Raw genomic sequence first — 17,341 nt, forward strand, 5'->3', positions numbered from 1 at the left:
GAGGGGCAGCAGAAGGCAGAGAAAACTTGGGTGGGGATGGGAGCCTTGTATGGGGTGGCCAGAGAGGTCAGCCCAAGCTTTGTAGCTGCCCCTCTGCCAGCCACCCCAATTCCTAGAGCAGCCAAAGGGAAAAGCAGATAAGGGGGGGGGAGCAGAGAGACACCAGAGTCAAGTTAAAATGGATTTAAAGAATCTACTGGGGAAGAGATCATTGGAGAAGGGACATTTTGTAGTAGATAAGTTACAGGCAAGGAAGCAGGGGGGTGGGGCTCCCCTTCTTCAAAATTAAAGCAGTGAACATCCAGGATGAGGGCATCTGAGCTCTGAGATTCAGTGGTGGAACAACTGGCAGCACCTTCTTGTATTTTCCATGTCTGGTGGCCACAAACTTATACCGTTTTCCATAGTGGGTGCTCTTGACAGTGGATGGAGTCTTGTTGCCTCCATTGTGCTCCCAGAAACTTTTCTTGCTTGTGTCTCCCTCCAGTCACAATATTCTTGCTTGGGGGGGTCTTGACTGAGGACTGAGTCAAAGTCTCCCATGGGTTTTTGGAGTTGGTCACGGTCATGCTGATCATTTCAATGGAAGGCTGTCAGGTCAGCTTTGGGGTCTTGCTGGCAGTCTCAATGGCCTGAGTGTACTGTTCCAGCCAGCCATCTATCTTGGACACAGGCAGGGCAGGCTGGGACTTCTTCACACTGTTACTCTTCTTTATGAAATGGTACTCAGTCCTGTCGATGAGCTTGGTGGTGGGGCTGAGGGGGAGCAGGTCCTTTGAGTCCCAGGGACTGGGGGCCTCAGGTTGCCTTTCCATTTCCTCCACATCAGCTGCCCTTAGTGATACCTTCCTATCCTTGGTCTCTTCCTGCACCTGCAGAAGCCCCATCTCTTCTGGGATGTCTTTTATAGCCTTCACCTCCTCAGGACTCCTAGCAGTAGATCACAGAGGGTCCCTACAGAGCTGGTTTAGTCTGGCATGGGTTTGGTTCAGGTGAGGATCCTCCTTTTCTTCCTCCTCTTCTTCATAGGAATGATGGGAAGACCCTTCAGTTGGGTCCTCATATTCCAGACTTTCTTCTTGAGGGGTCTCTCCATCCTCCAGGCTCCCATTTGGATCCCACCTCTGCTTCCTCTGCTCCAGCTGCTGGGACCAGTCACTGAAACCCTCATCTTCCAACTCCATGGGCTTCAGGGAAATTTAGGGGTATCTTCAATGGAGAATGTCATCTGTATCCTGAGAAAGAATTGTGGAGTTTGAACAAAGACCAAAGACCTTTAATTTTTTTTAAATGTTATCTTATTATGTAATTTTGCTATATCTCAGACTGGTTGCTCTGGCTCCACCTCAGAGCAGGAGCTGGTCCCACTACCAAATCTATCCTCACTCTGGGACTGGAGCTCTTTCCCACTCCTTCCTGCATGCTCCCTTGCCACCTCTTCTTCATCCTCCACACTCTATTGGGCAGTGAGTCTCAGCAGGTTCTGTAAGCCCAGTTTACTGGAGTGCCTCCTCAGGAGTGCTCTGCTACTGCTGCCACTGCCCTTCAGAGTAGCCCCTGGCACGGTGGGGCTGCCAACCCTCTGAGCTGAAGCTGTGGCCTGCCTGGCTCCACTCTTCCTTTCCTTCCTCTCCCTCTCTTTGCGTCTCTCCCTGTCCCTGTCCCTGTCTATCTCTGTCTCTCTCCAAAATTATTACTTTTTAAATTTTATTTATGGCAATGGGGTTAAGAGACTTGTCCAAGGTCATTCAGCTAGGCAATTACTAAGTGTCTGAGGCTGAATTTGAACTCCTGATTCCAGGGCCAGTGCTCTATGCAGTGTGCCACCTAGCTGACCCTACACAATTATTGTTAACCTTACTTTTCTAAGATGAAAAATGAAAAAGTTAATTTAAACATGAAATTTTCTTTTCATAGATATTACCTAGAAATTACAGGTGGATAACATTCAAAATATCAGCCCTGGTACAAATCTTAGGGGACATGTTTATAAAGAAAGGACAAAGAGTCATAAATTTGAGTTAGATAACCAATGAGGTTTCCTCTAGATCACATGGCTACATAAAATCATCCTTTTGTAAGCTATAATATTTGCTTCACATTGCTTTTGAGGAGTCCACATAGGCTAGAGAGGGAATGTTTACAGAGAGGATTTCTTCCTCCTCATGAAAGATGTCTCTTATTTTGTGGTTTGTTGACCAGGTAAAGGGATTTATTTCTTTATTTATGTTTTAGAAAGATTTTATTTATTTTGAATTTTACAGTTTTTTCCCCAATTTTGCTTCCCTCTCCTCAGAAGGCAATCTGTTAGTCTTTACATTGTTTACATGGTATGCATTGATCTAAGTTGAATGTGATGAGAGATAAATCATATCCTTAAGGAAGAAACATAAAGTATGAGATACAGCAAAATTACATAATAAGATAACTTTTTTAAAATAATTAAAGGTCTTTGGTCTTTGTTCAAACTCCACAATTCTTTCTCAGGATACAGGTGGCATTCTCTATTGAAGATACCCCTAAATTGTGCCTGATTGTTGTGCTGTTGGAATGAGCAAGTCCATTAAGGTTGATCATCACTCCCATGTTGCTATTAGGGTGTTCAATGCTCTTCTGGTTCTGCTCATCTTGCTCAGCATCAGTTCACGCAAATCCTTCCAGGCTTCCCTGAATATTCCTATTCCTCCTAGTTTCTAATAGAACAATAGTGTTCCAGTACATACATATGCCACAGTTTATTAAACCATTCCCCAATTGATGGACATTCACTCAATTGCCAATTCTTTGCCACCACAAACAGGGCTGCTATGAATATTTTTGTACAAGTGATGTTTTTACCCTTTTTCATAATCTCTTTAGGGTATATACCCAGTAGTGTTATTGCTAGATCAAAGGGTATGCACATTTTTTATTGCCTTTCTGGCATAATTCCAAATTGCTCTCCAGAGAGGTTGGGTGACTTCACAGCTCCACCAGCAGTGTATTAGTGTCCCAGATTTCCCACATTCCTTCCATCCTTCCAACATTGATCACTGTCCATTCTGGTCATATTGGCCAGTCTGAGAGCTATGAGGTGGTACCTCAGAGATACTTTGATTTGAATTTCTCTAATAATTAGTGATTTAGAGAAGTTTCTCATAAGACTCTGAATTGCTTTGATTTCCTCATCTGTAAATTGCCTTTGCATATCCTTTGACCATTTGTCAATTGTCTTTTATTTTTTAAGAATTTGACTCTGTTCTCTGTGTATTTTAGAAATGAGTCCTTTGTCAGAAATACTAGTCATTAAAATTGCTTCTCAATTTATTTATTACATTTCTTTTGATCTTGGCTCAAATCACAGAACCTGGTGGTCAGGATTGGGAGTAAATGTTGGTATAGACTGTCTGATGGTAAAATAAGTTTGTTTTAATTTTTTTTTTTGCAAAAGCCACAAAAATGCATTTTTGACCTGGGTACAAAGCCCTGATTTTTTGATGTCTGTTCTTTAGGCTCATTTTTACTTAATTTATCTGTCACATAAGCCTAGGAATGGATAGGAGGCAGTGTGGAAAAAGCATCGGAAATGGAACAGGACTGGTGAAAGGGATGCTTTGAGGGCGGTTTGGAATTAGTTCTCCAGAAAGTTTCATATTACCCACTTGTTGATATTCTATGTGGTGGATATTGAAAATACACCAGCAGAGACTGATCACATACATCTCATTTAATTTTGACCAGTTCTGTAGATGAATAAGAGATGAAAATTATTTCCCTAAGCATCTCAAATTATGAACAAGTCATAAGTACATATTAATATTAAGGAAATGCAACAAAGAAAGAATAATATTAGAGGCCCAAGGGACATGATCCATTCCGTGCCTATACTTAGACAGTATCTTTAAATAAATTCCTTAGACTAGGTAGGACTTCTTGTCAAGATGGTGGAGAGAAGACAGACCCTGTGCTAAGGTCTCCTGATCTTCCCTCATTTATAATATGAAACAAACCTCTTAAAAAATACAATAAAAAACCCAGAAAGAGAAGCTAGGAGAACACCTACTTCAAGTTCTGTCTTTGGGGAATAGTGAGTGAGCCAGGCACAGAAAGCAGACAGCCAGTGGGGGTGAGGAGAGAGCCAGACTAACATAAAATCAGCCCTGGAGGCCTTCACTGTGGGAACCGCTCTGAGAAATAACTGGAGAGTGGAGTCTTTGACGGTGGAACTGATAGTCTTGGGTTTACTGGAAGATCTGAAGGGGGAGTTCCAGCTTCTATCACACCCTACTGATTAGGTGGAGTTATTACACTCAATGAGTAAAGCATCTGGCACCCCCTATGGGCCAGGTGGAAATATTACACTCAGTGAGCAAAGCCTCTAGCACTTTCTACTGGATGGCCCACTTGGAGTTACTAAACCCAGTGAGTAAAGCCTCTAGGGATTCCAACACTAAACCTCTGTGAACCAACCTCTTCCCCAACACAAGATCTTAGAAAAATTTGAAAAAAAGGCCAATGGAAAGGGGGTTCCATAGAAAAATTCCTAGAAGGAAAAGACCCTAACTCAGAGAGACATAACCTTTGAGGGGAATATGATTTGGTCTCCAGCACAAAAATACTTCCATGAAGGAATTAGGAAGGAGTTTAAAAATCAATTGGAAAATTTGGGAAAAGAAGTAGAAGAGAAAATTAACACCTTGCAAAAAGAAAATAAATCCTTGGAAAATACAATTGGACAAATGCAAAAAGAAAAAATTCTGTCAAAACCTCAATTGGTCAAATGGAAAACTCTTACAAGAATAGAATTGACAAAATGAAAAGTTGTTGCAAAAGGTAAATGAAAAAAATTCTTCTCTAAAAAAAAGAATGGAGTCTGTGGAAACCAATGACTTCATGAGACAACAAGAATCTGTTCAACAAAACCAAAAAATTGAAAAAATAGAAGAAAATGTAAAATACCTTATCAGCAAAATGACTGACCTCAAGAACAGATTGAGAAGAGATAACCTAAGAATTATTAGTCTTCCTGAAAACACTGAAGAGAAAAAAAGCCTGGACTCAATATTACAGGATTTAGTAATACAAAACTGCCCTGATATTATGGAACCAGAAGGCAAAATAGTTATTGAAAGAATACATTGATCCCCTCCAGAAAGGGATCCTAAAATTAGAATGCCAAGGAATATTGTGGTCAAATTCCAGAACTATCAGATAAAAGAGAAAACCCTGCAAGTAGCCAGAAAGAAACAATTTAAATACTAAAGAGCCACAGTAAGGATTACACAGGACCTGGCAGCATCAACATTAAAGGTAGAAGAATATAGAATGCAATATTCTGAAAAGCAAGGGAGCTTGGAATGTAGCCAAGAATTCGTTATCTGGCAAAACTGAGCCTTCTCTTCCAAGGCAAAAGATAGACATTTAATGAAATAGGAGATTTCAAACTTTTCCTGATGAAAAGACCAGAGCTTAATAGAAAATTTGGACTTCAATCAGGAGACTCAAGAGACACATGCAAAGGTTAAAAAAATGGGGGGGGGGTAAAAAAGGGAAAAAAAAGAAAAAAACTGTTATATAATAAGATGAAAATAGCTATATCCCTACCTAGTGTTAAACCAGGTAAGACAGAGACTGGATTTGATAAGTCTGGAGATCTTTATTTCCCAGGGACTGCCTGTGGATAAAGAGTACCCAAATCAGACAGTACCTGAGTATTTAAGGGATAGGGTTTTTATAGCATTTTGGGGGAGGGGGGAGAATACTGAGAGCAGGCAGTATACAGAAGCAAAGATCATCTTATCATATGTAAATATGGGGTTCCATATAGACAGAAAGGGTCAGGGTCTTTGTTTGAAAAATATTTCCTGAGATGGAGGGAGTCATATATTCATGAGCTTCCCACAGGTTCAAGGAATTTGCTATCTTATTGTTCCAGCAATACCTGGGGAAGGGGGAGGGCAGTCCTGGAATTTAACAGATACAGCAAGATAATTAGGCTGATGAGGGTGCTTTGTGATTCTTCAAACAATTTTTCTTAGTTTTTTTTGCAAGGCAAATGGGGTTAAGTGGCTTGCCCAAGGCCACAGAGCTAGGTAATTATTGAGTATCTGAGACCAGATTTGAACCCAGGTACTCCTGACTCCAGGGCTGGTGCTTTATCCAGTGCACCACCTAGCCACCCCTTCTTCAAACAATTTTATAGTATCTCCTGGACCCCCAGGGTTAAGTACTTGGATCTTATCAATTATTTTCAGACCTGAAGGCACCTGGCCAAATTTGTATTTCTAAGGAATTTCTCAGGGCCCAGAAGGATGTCGGGGACCCCTTTCTATACAGGAATTTCACAAACATTGATATTGTACTTCATTCCCCACTTTTTTTTCAAAATAACCCAAACCCTTGAGTTATCATCTTCATAACCTGGAAAAGCATGAACTACAAGCATCTTTACAAAGGATCCAGGTATCATCATTACATCTCAATCTACCTATCTCTTTAAGTTGTATAGGCCAGCTAAATCAGAGATAAGACTCTCCTTAGATAGGATATAAACATACCACCTAATAGTCTCCCTCCTTTTTTTTTCAATGGAGAATATCTGCACCTTGACTCTCCTCCTTTTCATAAGGAGAAGGGCATAAGTTGGGGGTGTCACACTTACAGAATCAAGGCGGGGCGCACATTATAAAAACAGATCCCTTGACTATACAATATATACATAGTTGAGAAATGGTAGAGATGAACTGGTCTAGTGTCTCTCCTTTCTTCTCTTCTCTCCTGGAGACCTCTGATGTCCTTCTGCATCTTCTGAATCTGTTCCCAAAAGTCCTCTTCAGCTCAGATGACTAGTTGAGACTTTGTCTTCAGGTAAAGAATCTGCTTAACATTTTACTCATATAAAAACACATGTTTTCTTCACAAGACAATGAGATTTTGGAACTTATTGTAATTTACATTTTGCCTTATTGCAATATTGATGAACACACTCCACTTTATTTATTTATTTTCTTAGTTTTTTTTTTTTGCAAGGCAAATGGGGTTAAGTGGCTTGCCCAAAGCCACACAGCTAGGTAATTATTAAGTGTCTGAGACCGGATTTGAACCCAGGTATTAAGCACTATGACACCTAGCCGCCCCCACATACTCCACTTTAACACATTAAACCTTCATTAATGTTTTACTATATGAGCAAACTCCCAATGAGAATTGTCATTCTGTCTTAAGCTTGTAACATACATTCAACAATCATTTTAGTTCAGAGTATCCAGCATATGGTTTAAAATAAAACAATCTTAGCCTTTGCTCTTATTACAATAATGGCTCAAACATCCTTAACCAAAATGAAAAATTTCAAAATATTCTCAAATATACCATTGATTTTCCTTTTCCTGATATACTTATCTGACTCACATTCCTTTCCTTAAGCTAGGCCTTAAAACTATAACTATCATAAGAACTTCCCATTATTCTTACCTAAATACCCCTTCTAAAAATTAAAGAAACTTTATTCCTATCTTAACATATAGCTGTTAGCAGGTGTCAGAGCCACACACCTAACACACCTAACCTGTCTCTGGCTATTGGATCCAATTCACCTAAAATTTCTTTTTCTAGTTTGCTTAGTAACTGTAAAGATCTAGGACATTAAAGGAAAATTCCTTTACAGATATAAGTATTGATGTCAGTGTCCAGGTAGAGTTCACGTGGGTAAGTCAAATGTCTTAGGCCAGATTTATTCTTCCAGGTGAGATATTATCCAAATGTCATTTTGGGGAAATCAAGTCAAAGCTGTCCAACCTCAGCCATACTGAGAAGCTGCCCCTTCAGCTGCCCATCCCAGTCACCTGACATCTTGGCTTCCTTGGCTGCAAGAACATGACATTTACCCAGTAGCATTTACCTTTTGCTGACCATCCTGGTATCTGATATAAAAAGAAAACTGATTAAAAGTCCTGTGATCTAAAAATAGTTGTTTTACCTAATTAGATCTCCAAATGAATCCACTTTACAATTTAGGTTGGGGGGGTGGTCATAATCAATCAGCTCCCTTCCTTATACATATATATCACATATATGTAATCTGAGTGTCCCTGTCTAGAACACATTAAATAGGGTTACTTTCTAAACATTCAAAAAGCAGTCAGGTTCTCCCAGCAGCTAGAGTATTCCTCAAGAGATTTTAGTTGTAAAGGCAGGGCCACTGTCTGACCTGATTCCCAGCAGGAGGTCAAATAGGGGAGGGGCTCATTTAAAATTTTCAAACTACTTCCAAGGCTGTTTTATTAGCTTCTACCCATTCTGAAAATGTGTCAACAAAAACCAAGAGATACTCAAAACTTGCTGCAAGAGGAGTTTTTACTGTCTCTTTCTACTGTTTTTGAGATAAGATTTTTTTCTGCCAATTCCCCACCATCCTCCTGCTATCTTCTTCTCCCCTTTTTATTCAGTGAAGGAACCTTCCAAGGTGGGGAGTAGGCTAGTTCAGGGGGAAGGGGAGACAGGTCTAGGAATGTTCATTACCTTCCCTGCTCTTGTATTACACCCCCTTTTGATCTAGTGAAGGAATCTTCTAAGGGGGAACAGATGGGACCTGGTGACAGGGGTGGGGGGGATGGGGTTTGGAAATTCAGGGGCTGAGGTCTCTAAATTTAACAAAACAGTAATAAGTGTAACACATTAAGAACTAGATTTCACAAAATAATCTTTCCATTATTACAGTTATACCTGTACCTACAGATCCTGAGCAAGGTCCAACACATCATTTCAGGGAACCCAGGGGGTCATGCTTTGATAATTTCCCTCATTAACAATCATTAATTCCAGCTTGACATCATTACAGTAAAATAGTTTACATTTTCAAAAACAGATCACATGCCTGACACCACCCTTTAATCTTACTTATTGATAAAGTCATCTAATTAGGGTTGCATAATTTTCAATTTCCTAATCATTTTCCGAAACCCTTCAAGTTTATTCAATATCATTGGAAAAGGTATCTTGCAGTTAAGAAAAATGAAAACATTAAATCCTTAACCTACATGAAACATAACATGCTGACATCTCATTCTCTTAAAGCAACATAAAACAACAGGTTCTCTTAAGTATCTTTTACACACACAAACTTCTGAATTTTTTGCTTTATAATCTTATTTTATCTCTTCTTCCATATACATTTCTATTTTTTTTTTAGTTTTTGCAGGGCAAATGGGGTTAAGTGGCTTGCCCAAGGTCACACAGCTAGGTAATTATTAAGTGTCTGAGACCAGATTTGAACCCAGGTACTCCTGACTTCAGGGCCAGTGCTCTATTCACTGTGCCACCTAGCCACCCCTACACTTCTGTTTTCAAAGAAAATAAGATCCTCTATCAATGTTAGTTTTATACAATAATTTCAAAAGCCCAATGTACACTTATTACCCATGACCGTGTTACAGTTATATGTATAATTTCCTCTTTTTAACAGATAATAAACTACATTGATCTCACATATCAATATTACCTTTCATAAACATGAGGTAAAAAAACAAAGCCTTTCACAAATTTTCTGGGCCAAAAAGACCTTTGAGAACTATAACCCATTGGCAAGGTATTCTTTTAGTTTTCTTTCTCATAACAAATCCTTACAAATGTGATAGATGAAACTTCAATTCATTCATAATTTTTTATTACAAAATAATTTTAAAGTCTCAAAAAGTGTAGCTTAAGTTGTTCTTATACAAAGTTTACTAATTGTACACAGCATATTTCAATTGCATATATGTTCTCTTTACTCCCTAAAACTTTATGATATAAAAAATTTTTAAGACCAATTGTTGCTAAAAAATCCCTTCTTATGGCTACAAGATTTTCTTCATACTTCTCTTAAATTCCAAAAGTCATATTCAAATTAGCCTTAAATCATTTTCTTTTCAAAAGCCTAAAAAGTTTGCAAATTCTTTTTATCTTTATCAGTGGAATTCTAACTTCTCAAGCCTTCATTTATAAGAGCTTTCTGTCCTCACTGATCAATATTTCTTAATATCAGAACATTCTATGTTTTGGGAACTGGAGATTCCCCATAGTATGAGATAACAAATTAATATGTACTAATTCTTTACCTTTACTCTTCATTATTACTTACTCCAGATTTTTACCAAATACATGAACTACATTCCAATCAGTATTACCTTCCTCTTGTTTAGTTATTCTAAAGCTAACTCACAAGTCTGTCCTGACTCCCACGACTCTGGAGGGCCATAAAACATCAGAATCCAAATTCAAACATATTTTTTACAAACCCCTTAATTCAATTTACATGTATCTTTAGATGAACACATTATAGGTACAATAATAACATAATAAAATTAACATTTACCTAACAATTGCTTTCATATCAAACTTTTCACTTTATGGGGTTTATTACTTTTCCAATAAATTAATTGTCAAACATTGCAAAAAGTACCAATTTAATGCAATTTTAAAATCACCCCAACCTCATATAAACACACATCTCCCTATAGACCTATTGTTCTATACTTCCTTCTTTTCTTACAATGATTTGTAAACCATTTTCCCAGTTCCCAAAATCCATCTCTGGTGTACAGTCAACCCTGCTCAAACCTTCTGTCTACATGCTTTTGCCACTTTCCATACTTAATAAATGGTTCAAAAGAAATCCCAGTTGTCTCTTTGTCTGGAATCCCAATTGTCTCTTTGTCTGGATTTTCTTTCCAGTACTTTCAGAATCTCTTACTCAAACTATACAACTCACATTTTCCACCATTCTTTTTCATTAGCTCTTCTTGACTTTAATTCATACTATTCTGAACTAGAATCACATAGCTTGTACAGCTATATAAACCAGAGATGTGATTCAACTTTTCACAGTACATTTTCCATTCCAAGGTTTTAATATTTAACATTTCTTGATTATAACTGCTAAAATCCTGGAGAAGGCAAACAGTCATTCAAAAATCCCCTAGCCTAATTAGAATAGTCCCTGTCCCCCTTCTTTAAATAGAGTAAACTGAATAACTTTTATAGAGAGACCATCCTAGATTCTTTCTGGGGGGGGATTGATCTTCTGTTCTTCAACCCTTACATGTCCCATAATTTTCTGTAATAACCAACAACATCTGAATCTATATTGATCTCCAATGATGCCATATCATTCTGGAAAAAAGATTAACCATTTAGTTTCCTCTGCACAGGCATATCTTGGTAACCACACTATACACTTCAGGATTAACCTCTCATCTTTCTGAAATTCACTTTCCCTATTTTCAAATTAAATAGAATTTATTTCCATGATTTCTTTGTTTTACATATTTGATAATACTACTTCAAAATAAGGTCCCTTTTAATTACTTACTTTACTAATTCTTCCTGAAGTAACTCTCTCTCTCTCCTGAAAAGGGGAAGGAGGGGCTCTGGCAGCATAGAATCAAGGAGACCAGGAAAGAGAAGGGAGCATAAACAAGGAATGGTATGGCCCTTCTCATAATAGTAAAATAATAGGGTGACTAGTTTGGCCTCAGTCAATTTAACACCAAAATCCATTCCTTTTTTAAAATAAAAAATAAAAAATAAAAAAATCCCTCTTGGAAGTGCTCAAGAGACAGGGGGAGGAGGGAGGGATCATATTACCCACTGTAATGCAGGCAGAAAACAGGCTCAAGGGGAGAGCTAGTGAGGGCATGAGATGCCTAAACATCTAGGTGCCTGAAATAACAAAGAGCAGCAATTTAAATGAGGCAATCCAAGGAAATTTTTAGGGGAACTTTTCTCCCCATTTAACAAATCAATAGAAGAACCCAAACATATAAAGACTGATGAGACACAAACACAGATCACACGCAACAGAATTTTCCAAACTGACAATCTCAACATATATCCACAAACACAGGCCAATGGCAAATTCCTGAAGTCTCAGGAATGCCATGAAGGGAGATTTCAGCATTGTGTTTGACAATCTCTCACTCCCAAAGGCTGACCAAATGTGTTCCTTGCTGTTGAAAGGAGCACCCAAAAGAGGGGACCTGGACATCACGTCTGATATGGAATTCCCCTGCTACCAAATGTCTAGACCCAGAACCAGAACAAGCTTACCTCCGTAGGTGGAACAGGATCTCCACTTAGTCTGAATGGGGAATTGCAGTCGAGGAGAGGTTCATACTAAGACTATGTCTACCTGGTTCTGGGGCCCTGGAACATCCTCAGAGGCCAGCTCCCCTAGGAAAGGGAGAGAGACAGTCCATTTGAACCTAAACTTGAGGCTCCTGTGGTCTCCTTTGGTGACACAAAACACCAAGATCTTGTTGGGGCTTCCAAATGTTGAACCCAAAGAGAGAGAGAGAGAGAGAGAGAGAGAGAGAGAGAGAGAGAGAGATATGGAGACTGGAATTTGATGAGTCTGGAGATCTTTATTTCCTGGGGACTGCCTGAGGATAAAGAGTACCCAAATCAGAGAGTACCTGAGTGTTTATAGCATTTGGGGGGGGTACTGAGAGCAGGAAGGATACAGAAGCAAAGATTGTCTTATCATATGTAAATATGGGGTTCTGTATAGACATAAAGGGTCAGGATCTTTGTTTGAACATATTTCCTGAGATGGAGGTAGTCACATATTCATGAACTTCCCACAGGTTCAAGAAATTTGCTATCTTATTGTTCCAGTCATACCTGAGGAAAGGGGAGGCAGTCCTGGAATTTAACAGATATAGCAAGATAATTAGGCTGATGAGGGTGCTTTGTGATTCTTAAAACAATTTTATGGTATATCCTGGACCCCCAGGGCTAAGCACTTGGGTCTTATCGATTATTTTCAGACCTGAAAGGCACCTGGCCAAATTTTTATTTCTAAGGAATTTCTCAGGGCCCAGAAGGGTGTCGGGGACCCCTTTCTATACAGGAATTTCACAAACATTGATATTGTACTTCACTGGGAGAAAGACTTTAATAACTCTCGAGAATTGTAACTCTTATTAGAGAGAATTTAATGAGCCAGAAGAGATAGACACTCGTGACTTATTTGAGAAACTGCTATCCAATAAGATGAAACTGGCTATATCCTTACCTGGGAGAAAGACTCTAATAACTCACAATAATTGAAATTCTATTGGAGAGAATATACTTAACCAGAAGTGATGGACACTCATGACCTTTCTGTGACTCGGAAAGAATTATTTAAAAACAATACCTATTTAAAAAGGAGGACTGAATGAGGTAAATTTCATTACATTCAGAGGTACAAAAAACTTATTGCAATAGAAGGGAAGAAGGGAGGAGGTGAGAACCACCTTAATCTTACTATCATCAATTGGCTTAAAATTAACATGCATAAATGTATGTCATGGAACACTACTGTTATATTAGAAACCAGGATGGGAATTCAGGGAAGCCTGGAAGGATTTGCATGAACTGATGCTGAGTGAGATGAGCAGAACCAGAAAAACAATGTATAACCTAGCAGTAACATAGGGGTGATGATCAACCTTGATGGACTTGCTCATTCCTTCAGTGAAACAATCAGGGACAATTTTGGGCTATCTACAATGGAAAATGCCATCTGTATCCAGAGAAAGAATTGTGGAGTTTGAACAAAAACCAAAGACTATTACCTTCAATTTAGAAAAAAACATTATCTTATTATGTAATTTTGCTATCTCTTACACTTTATTTTTCATCCTTAAGGATATGATTTCTCTATCATCACAGTAAACTGAGATCAATGTATACCATGGAAGCAATGTAAAGACTAACAGAATGCCTTCTGTGGGGAGTGGGAGGGGGAAGCAAGAATGGGGGAAAAATTGTAAAACTCAAAAAAATTAACATACATGCAGTCAATTAAGTTAAGAAACTTATCCCTATTCATTCAGTCCTCGACCACAACTATACTTGGATTAGCACTTTCTATTTTCTAAGATTTGGCACATACTACCAAGCACAACTTCATGCAATTCTTAGCACAATATTGAAAAAGTTACAAACCCTAATTCTCAGAAATTTCTCCCCTCTAGAGCACAGATAGCCAAGCAACAATTCTACTCACATTTGAATCATTGTACCACATTACTCCCCCTACCTGAATTTCAGATTGAAGCTATTATGTAACTGGAATATACAGTTTTTACTTCAACTAGAACTAAAACACCATAAAAGAAGGCATCATATACTAGAACAGCATTCTATAATTCCAACAGGCCAAAGTCAAGGGGCAAATGGAAATGCAAATGACAAGAAAACAACACTACATGGTGCTAACCAAAAGGAGACAGTGTTCAGGGTGCTTTCCATGCTTGAAAAACCAGAGCACAGGGAACCAGTGCCATCAAAATTAGAAATCTGAACCCCAACTCTTAAAAGACCCGGATTTCACTTTGAGTATTTTCATAGTCCTTATTCAACCAAGACGTAACCCTGTCCATCTCCAAAAACCAAATAACTCTAGTCAACTCTTCCCACCATGTTAAGTATATCCTGGGGAACTCTGAGGCCCAGGTCTTCCTTAAGGAAGAACTCAATGTGAATTGATTTCAAATGCAACCAACCAGAAGACCCTAAATGCCACTGATGATGGCAAAGGGGCAACACTTCCTCTGGGCACTGATAACAAGGAAACATCTTTGCCTGACTGAGCACTGTGCTACATCCCCAGCCAGTGCTGACCACCAGAATCAGGAATATTCCAGACTCAAATGACTGGGATAAACAGCAGTTTGAACATGGTGAAACTATATAAGTGGCATCAGAAAAACATATCATAGGGGAGGGTCTTGGGGCACCCTTGTCTTGCTTAAGCAAAGATAAACAGAAAACAACTCTTGGTGGACCTGATCACCAGGATATGTCCCATCTTTGACAAGACTATCAAACTAAGGCTATGCAGGATGTCAAAGAGATGTCTGCGACCAGATGCAGATGGTGTGTCTTTGATGACCAAGTCATAGAATATCACCAATTGGTAATGGACCTTTTTGGATATCCCAGTACAAGCCAGTATCAGTGGTTTACCACATTCCGTCACTCAACTTGTCCATTTCCAATGCCTTCTCTTACTTCCTCCCATCTCACTGACCAAGCCTGCTGGGACAGATACATTAAAAAAAGAACCTAAGGAAGATTCAACAAAACCATTAGGGTTTGGACACAGGTCAAAAATGTCTTTTTGTGGTTATTTAAAAAAATGGTAATGGTAATTTTCCCCTCAGATTCTTCAGTATTCACAGTTCCTCCCAGTCCTGACTACTAGACTCTGTTACTTGGAGTTTGATTTAGCTCCAAGCCACAAGTATAATTGGAAAAATACGTGTAATTTTATAAGATGTGTCATCGTACTGCCAACCACAACAAAACTCAACTCTGGGAAAATTATGAACCCTAACTCTCAGCTGACAGAACTTAAGGAAGCAAAGACAGAGAAAAGGGACTACTAGAACATAAATCCCAGGCATAAATAGCCAGACACCAATTCCACCTATGTTGGATCATTGGGGTATACCACTCCCCCAAGCTGAATTTCAGACTGAAGCTATATTTGACTGGAATATAGAGTTTTTACTTCAACTAGATCTTAAACACTATGAAACAAGGTAACCTAGACTAGACCAGCATTCTACAATTCTAACAGACCAAAATCAAGGGTCAACTTGTAAAACCTGTAAGTTCAGATGACAAAAAAACCCAAACAAAACTACCTGATGCTAACCAAAATGTGACTGTGGTCAGGGTGCCTTCCATATCTGAACATCAGCAGATTCATCTGCACAGGTCTTGCTTTAGCCTGAAAAAGATCATAGGGAATCAATGCCATCAAAAATGCCATCAAAATTAAAAATCTGGGCCCCAGCTCTGAGAGACTAGGATCTCACTTTAGTATCTTCACTGGGCTTAGACAAGGAAGACTCAAATCTACCCATCTCCAAATGCCAAGTAACACTTCAAAGTCAACCCTTTCCACCAGCCTGAGGATATCCTGGGGAACCCTGAGGTCCACAGCTCATCTCAGGAAGAATTCCATATGAGATCATATCAAGTACAACTGACCTGCAGACCCCAAATCCCACTTATGATAATCAAGGGGCAACACTCCCTCTAGGTGCTGATGACAAGGAAACAACTTAGCCTGAGCCTGAGCCCTGTGCTGCATCCCCAGCTAGCCTTGACTATCAGACTGAGAATATTCCAGACCCTAATGACCAGGATTCAAAGTAACTCAATTTTGAACACAGTGAAACAATTCAGCCTGCTGCAAAGCATCATTCCATAGGGGAGGGTCATGGGGCACCGTTGTCTTTCTAAAGGAAAACAACTCTCAGTGGGACTTATCACCAAGACATGTCCCTTCTTGGACCAGATTATCAAACTGAGACTGTATAAAACCTTAGTGATCAGAATTCAGTTCAATCAGAAGAACAATACTGGCAAATGATCCAACCTAGAGAAGATCAATAGATCACACATCCCACTGACCAAAATGACAATGAAATAGTCCTGGGCACAGAGACCCAGGAAATTATTCAGTTTGTTTAACTTTCTTCTTCCCATTTCCATATTGTAGACATTCTGTATATTGTTCTTCCCTTTTTCTTTTTTTACTTTATACAAGTCCAAAAAATATTTCTTACATTCAATGAAAAATTTCAGTTGCCAGTTAATTGATATTATAATTAAGTTGGAGGGAGCTAATACATCGAGAAGTGACAGATTGGAGAGAAGCAAGTGGAACTAGGATAGTCTTGGGGAACATCTACAGTTGGGGGCATATTAGGAAAAATGAATTGGCAAAGAATAGGAAAGAGCAGGATTACAGGTAGGAAGAGAAATGGGAGAGTACTTTTCTAAAAACTTAGTGGGGAGGAAGTGTCTAGGAAGAGAGGGAAGAGAGAATGATCATGATAGTTTGTAGTGCAATGGTTATGAGTACTGCATGTGGAATCAAATATTTGTGTCAAAATCTCAACTGAGACACTAATTAGCAGTATTATTCTGGGCAAGTCACTAGACCTCATTTAGTATGTTTCCTTATTTATAAAATTGGGATAATAAAAACACCAATCACAGAATTATTGTGAAGCAAGGTGAAATAACATTTGAAATGCTTTACATGAATGAAACATTATAAATGCAGTAACATGGTCAAGAAGTCTAGAAATCGAGTAAAATTGAGCAGATATATCCAGAAAATGAACATTTATAACTTTCTGAGAAAACAGTTTTAGTTGAGCAATGAGATTAATCAGGTTGAAAATGACTGAAAGATGAGTCAGAGAGAAATAGCAGGCAATAAATACATTTTTTTGGGGGGGCGTTGGATGTGAAAATACACATAGCCTGGATAATTGGAGAACATGATAGGATCTGGTGAAGACTTTTCCAGAAT

General features: G+C 38.8%; 1 pseudogene; it reads right to left on the reverse strand.

Annotated features, from left to right (window-relative positions):
* Positions 1–241: 241 nt before the first annotated feature.
* Positions 242–12,004, reverse strand: LOC141494262 (lymphocyte-specific protein 1 pseudogene; annotated as a pseudogene).
* Between the last annotated feature and the right edge of the window lie 5,337 nt (positions 12,005–17,341).

This window comes from Macrotis lagotis, chromosome 7 (genome assembly GCF_037893015.1).
Source record: "Macrotis lagotis isolate mMagLag1 chromosome 7, bilby.v1.9.chrom.fasta, whole genome shotgun sequence".
In the NCBI taxonomy this organism is placed as follows: domain Eukaryota; kingdom Metazoa; phylum Chordata; class Mammalia; order Peramelemorphia; family Peramelidae; genus Macrotis; species Macrotis lagotis.